The following is a 5,950-nucleotide window of genomic DNA, read 5'->3' as shown; positions in this document are numbered from 1 at the left end:
TGAATTATCCCAAATGAAAACCTTCTTTCCACATCTGCCTTAATAAAGCCACTGCCAGCTGCATGAGGCCCGTCATCCCAGCTGCTTGCAGCCCGTGCGAGGCTGGGATGGCGGCCCTCATAATTGTCTCTGCACGGGCCTGTGCAAGGGTTTCTCTGAGCTCTGACCCTAAGGTCAGGACTGTTAGGTGACAGGGGGTACACACGCCACTGCACAAAAGCACTATAGGTGCCTCTCTAGAAGGTAGTACTCTATACCTACCCGCAAGCATTGCCCAAGATTCCCAGCTCCCTGAATCCTGCCCAATGTTGAGTACTTCCCTCCTTCTAACTTTTCTCTCTCTGATTGGTAGAGTGGTTATCTCACTGACATGAGTTTCTCATCACTTACTGCATTTATCATTTCTAGAAGTTCAATTTGGTTCTTTTTCAAACCTGCCATATTACTTTTTCTAGTTTCCTGTTTCCTGCAGATATATTCAACCTATTTCTTTAAGATCATATACCTCGTTATTTTATAGTCTGTATCAGATAGTTTCAATATCTAAAGTCTTTACATGGGGCTGCCCCTAGGCCATAGGACACCTTTAAGCAAATTAGAAAAAGTGGCCCTCTTCAAGCATATTTTTGGAAAAATTAGAAGATTATCAGAAAACCTGACCAGCTCTGTCAGGGAAAGAACTTTCCAGCACTCTGGAGGCATACACATGCACCCACACTGTCACCCCCTCACACAGTCCCTGGGTGCTGGACACACAGCTGCTGATGGCCACGTACTCTGTGCCACCCTTGCCACCAGGTGTCAGATTTGGAGTCTAGCAGCCACAGAAATTGGGCTTCTAGGGCAGTGGGCTGGAGCCTAATTTCCTTGTGCCCCAAGGTTATCTTTGACTATATGCTGGTCATTCTATTTGAAAAATCATTTGTAGGGATAATTTGAGGGCGAGGATGAAGGTAATTTCCTCCATAGAGAATTTGTTTTGCTTCTTCCAGGAGCCTGGGTACATTGTTGGTACTGAGCTACCCAGAGTCAAGTCTTGGGATACCCTGGGTAACCCAGGCAAACAGAACCAGGCTGTCATTCTGGCAGGTTGGTCCACTTCTAGTTTACCCTCATCCTGGCTTATTGGGGGGAAGGCGTCTCCTGTTTGACTTCCCACCAGGGCAGGTCCTGGGCTGTGATGGAGACCCATTCATCTCTAGATGCCATCAAAAGGAAAGTTCAACCCTCCCCTAGTGGGCAAAGGTCCTTCCATCAAAAGGAAAGTTCAACCCTCCCCTAGTGGGCAAAGGTCCTTCCATCAAAAGGAAAGTTCAACCCTCCCCTAGTGGGCAAAGGTCCTTCCTTAGCGGGAGAGCAGCCTCTGGGCTCCTCCCTCTTTGGTTCTGGTGACCTACAGAGTGATGCTGTCCCATCTTGTCAGTTCTTTACAGAGGATGTTTTCAACATTTTATCCAGCTTACTTAGTTGTTTTCAGCAGGAGGGTGGCTGGAGAGAGCTACCCTGCTATTACCTGAAAGAGAAGTCCTGTTGTTTTCATCTGCATTTCTTTGATTAGTTGTGAATCCCAGTATCTCTTCTGACACTGGAAGCAGTTCAAGTTTCCTTTTCTGTGAAATGCCCTCTTTTCTCACGGCCTCCTGCCTTTCTCTTGTTGATTTGCACGTGTTCCTTAAACACTGTAGGTATTAATTCCTTGCTCGTTTAATGTAATATCTTTTCCTAGTCTGCTCTCTATCCTGTCAGTACCTTGATGGTGTCCTTTATTAACAGAAATCCTGGATTTTGGTGTGGGCAAATTTACTGTACTCTCCTCCTCTAGAAGGCTTGCAATGTGTCATTATCATCCTTCATGACTGTTGTTCAGACAGAGCCAGTTCTCCCAGCCTCCTTTGACCTGCACCAAGTAGAGGGGCGCTGCCTCAAGCTTGCATTTTCACAGGCTAAGTCTGCAGCGTCGGCGACCTCACCACATTGCTGCTTCATTTGTTAGCTTCCCATAAAAACCCCAATCCCTCACATGTGTTCCTGTTAAACCAGATACCCCCTCATCCTGCGCTTATGAAGTTAAGTTTTAGACCTTCAGGCAGAATACAGATCTCTATTATTTTTCATCCTGATTCAGCCCACCATTCCAGGCTGCTAGGTTATTTTTGGAGCCTGATTCTGTCATCCGGTGCTTTGGCTGTCCCAGTTTTGTGCCACCTGAAACTTTGATAAATATGTCATCCATTCCCATGTCCAAGTAACTGGTAAGAATGTGGAACATGAGGGGACTTAGGCCAGAGCCCTGGACCATGTCCCTGCAGGTCTCTTTCAGGCAGATATTGACCAATTAATGATCACATTCCACCAAGAGTGACTGAGGAGCATTTAAATGCCTGAGCCTGGGCTAAGCGCTGGGAGTACAGAAGTGGCAAATGAAGTAAGTTCTCCACCCTCAGAGGGTTCACATTCTAGTGGAGGAGACAGATGCAATTAAATATTATATAGGGACTTCCCTGGTGGCCCAGTGGTTAAGACTCTGCGTTTCCAATGCAGAGGGTGCGGTTCGATCCGTGGTTAGGGAACAAAGATCTCACATGCCATGCGGCCAAAAATAAAATAAAATAAAACCATTAAAAAAATGATATAAATTCTAAAACACTTGTTCACTGCTTTTGTTTTTAGAAAGAACTCCCTCATGGACTATCTCCTTTGAGCCCTGTTTGGGATAGGCAGCCAACTGGGAGTAAATTTATTTAACCAAAAACCATCCTACATTTCCCAAGTTCTCCATGATGCTGTTAGGAAATTAGTCCAACGCTTTGCTGAAGTTCAGGTGTATACAGTACTAGTAGAAGTATTCCCACCAGGACAGAGACCTGTTCCTTGTGAATGCATGCAGTGCCCCTTTATAACTGATTATTATTTGTTCCTAATCCACTGCCAATTTCCTCCGTGGCACTTCCTCAAAGGTCTCCAAGGCAAGTTCCCTCATTCTGCTGGAATGTAATTCATCAGGGCCAGGAGATTCAAGACGACCTTACAGTCCTCACATCCTCACTGTTTATCTGAGGAGGGTATTTACCCTTCAGGCCAGCAATTCAAGGGAGCCTGGCAAAGCCCTCTTCAGGGTCCACTCCAGCCCCTCTGCTGCTGGGAGGTAGTAACACAGTGTTTCTCCAGCTGGGGGGTGGGGGTGGGGGGCTGTCCCTTTAGTGAATTATGAAATGCATTAAGCGGGTCGGGACCAGCATTTCCTTTTAAATAAAACGGAATGCATAGAAAAGAAAGAAGGGTACACATTTTATGAAATTTTCCTTTCAGTTATATATTATATGTATGTGCTCTGGATCTAAAATACATCCCTTACTGTGGATCCAAAAAGTTTGAAAGTTACTGGCATAGTTATTAAACTGGTCCTGTTGAGTCAGCGATGTGACTTTGGGCAAGTTAACCTAAGAGAATTTTCTCATTGATTAAACAAGATTGTAACCCCTATCTCCTTGGGTTGTTGTGAGGATTAAATGACATAAGAAGTGCAAATTGCTTAGGTCAGCACCCGGAATGTAATGTGTCCAGAAGATGCTTTAAAGATACACGTGCATGGCCTCGTTCCTCTCTCATCCCCAGCGCTATTAATTTCACTTCCAACTTTTTATTTTCGGCAGTTTGGAGAAGAAAGTCTGTGGCTTTCTAGCAATCCTGGATTTTATAGATATTACCTCTCTCATCTCAGAGGGTTTCAGGGCTCATAAACCTGCTTCTCCCGCGGCTCGAGGCCGGCGCCGTGTGCAGTTTGTGCGCGGATCTGCTGGCCCCATACCACCCTCTGCCGTCGAAGATCGGCCTCCCGGGCCCATCTGGTTACCTGGGTGGGGGTGGGGATGAGGGTTTTGTTTTCAAAAGCAGGCTCTCTCCTTCCTTTCCCTCTGAGGGAAGGAAACCTTTTCCCTGCCTGTCCTCCCAGCCTTGTAAGCTTTCTCACATCCCGGGTTCGAGGTGATTCTCCTCTTCCTTGCACCCCGGCTCCTTGGCCGGGGGTCGAGGCGCGCTCACCCATCGCCCCGCCTCATTCTGGCGTCGCCCCCGCCGTTCTCGGGCCGAGGGTGCTGGGGCCATCTGCCCGCCTGAGTCTGGGGGGCCGCCCAGCTGGTAACCCCGTCTCTGGGCCCGGGTCCAAGGGGCGGGACGGGTAGACTGCGGAGCCCACCTCCTCCCAGGAGCAGGCACCTGGTTGGCTGCTTTATGGCCACGTGAAAGCACGGCAGGCCTGGCTCAATTCAATCCTCATTCCGTCAGGCCTTCACGTCAAGTGCTGAGGATACGGAAATGATCAAGTATTGGTCCCTGCTTTCAAAAAGCTCCGTCTAGTCCTATGCCTTTAATGCCACCCCTCAAAAAATTCTGTATCAAGCAGCAGGTGTGGTGGGGAGAAACTCTAAGAAGGTTCTAACAGGGTAAATTAACCTATCTTAATAATAAAATTTAAAACCAAATATGTAATGAGTTTATAAAGTAAGGAACAGAATAGGATCAAGGCAATTTGAGGGATGAAGCAAAGTTTGATTTTAAAAAAGACTTCCCATTTCAAGGGTTTTCCTCTTAAATTGTCTATAAAACAGGAACCATCCTCGTTTTTATTTTCAGATTACATATTTGGTGCCATGTGTCGAGAGGGTAGCAGGATACTGGGACATCACTTTGAGGCCGTGCTGAATGCAGCATCGCACCAGCAAAACCCTGGGTTATAAAGAAGTCCACTCCACTTGTGGAGACAGGTCCCTAAGTGACTGTGGGACGTTCCCCTCTCTCCACAACTAGCAAAGAAACATCACTTAGAAAAAACTTCACAATTGGTACATAAGTAGGCAATGAAATGGATACTTCTCAAATGTTCCAAGGTTATACACCCTTTTCAGCAATCCTATTAGAACTAGCCTATAATCTTTTTTTTTTAAATTAATTAATTTTTGGCTGTGTTGGGTCTTTGTTACTGTGCGCGAGCTTTCTCTACTTGCAGCAAGCAGGGGCTACTCCTCGTTGCAGTGCGGGCTTCTCATTGCGGTGGCTTCTCTTGTTGCAGAGCATGGGCTCTAGGCGTGCGGGCTTCAGTAGTTGTGGCAGGTGGGCTCAGTAGTTGTGGCTCGTGGGCTCTAGCGCACAGTCTCAGTAGTTGTGGCGCACGGGCTTAGTTGCTCCGCAGCATGCGGGATCTTCCTGGACCAGGGATTGAACCTGTGTCCCCTGCATTGGCAAGCGGATTCTTAACCACTGTGCCACCAGGGGAGTCCCTTTAATTTTTAAAAATGACTATTTGATTATATAGAAACTATTTTTCTACAACCCTCCTTTAGCCAAAAATAGGTTATAAATTTTTTTAAACCTGTGCTTTACAAACCATGTGGACTTTGTGTGTCAAATTCAATTCCAAAAGAAATTGATGTTAAAAAAAAAAAAGAAATTGATGTTATGGGAAGATCAGTTGAGCAGAGCCCTAACCCTGAAAACATTACAGTTGCGTGTCCGGCCCATCTTATCCACAGTGAGAAGTGTATGTAAAACAAGCAGAAATGTTTGCTTCCATCGTATGGTTTGAAGTACATCTGACAATGGGAGGATGGCAGGAGATACGGGGCTCCTGCTGGTGTTGGGGGTGACACTGCCAGCCCCCGCAGCGTTTCTTCAGCTAGGGTTGGCTGAAAGAGGCAGAAAGGAAAACGAGGTTTGGGGGGGGGGTGACTCAACACTTCGAAACACTTCGATTTGGCATTCCTCAGTCTGGGGATGAGGACAGAGAAGGGGAAGAGCTGGGAGGTGATGAGCAATTGCTGGGGTGACGATAGAGGCCAGCGAGGCAAACCTATGGAGGGAGGGTTGCATGCAGTCCAGCCTCAGTGAGTCCAGGAAAGGGCCAGGCACCCTCCCTCTGCACCCCTCCCCCACCCAGTGCTGTGCAGGGGGCAGA

This window comes from Tursiops truncatus, chromosome 10, assembly GCF_011762595.2.
Source record: "Tursiops truncatus isolate mTurTru1 chromosome 10, mTurTru1.mat.Y, whole genome shotgun sequence".
NCBI classification, from domain to species: Eukaryota; Metazoa; Chordata; class Mammalia; order Artiodactyla; family Delphinidae; genus Tursiops; species Tursiops truncatus.
Note: the sequence above shows the minus strand (reverse complement) of the source record.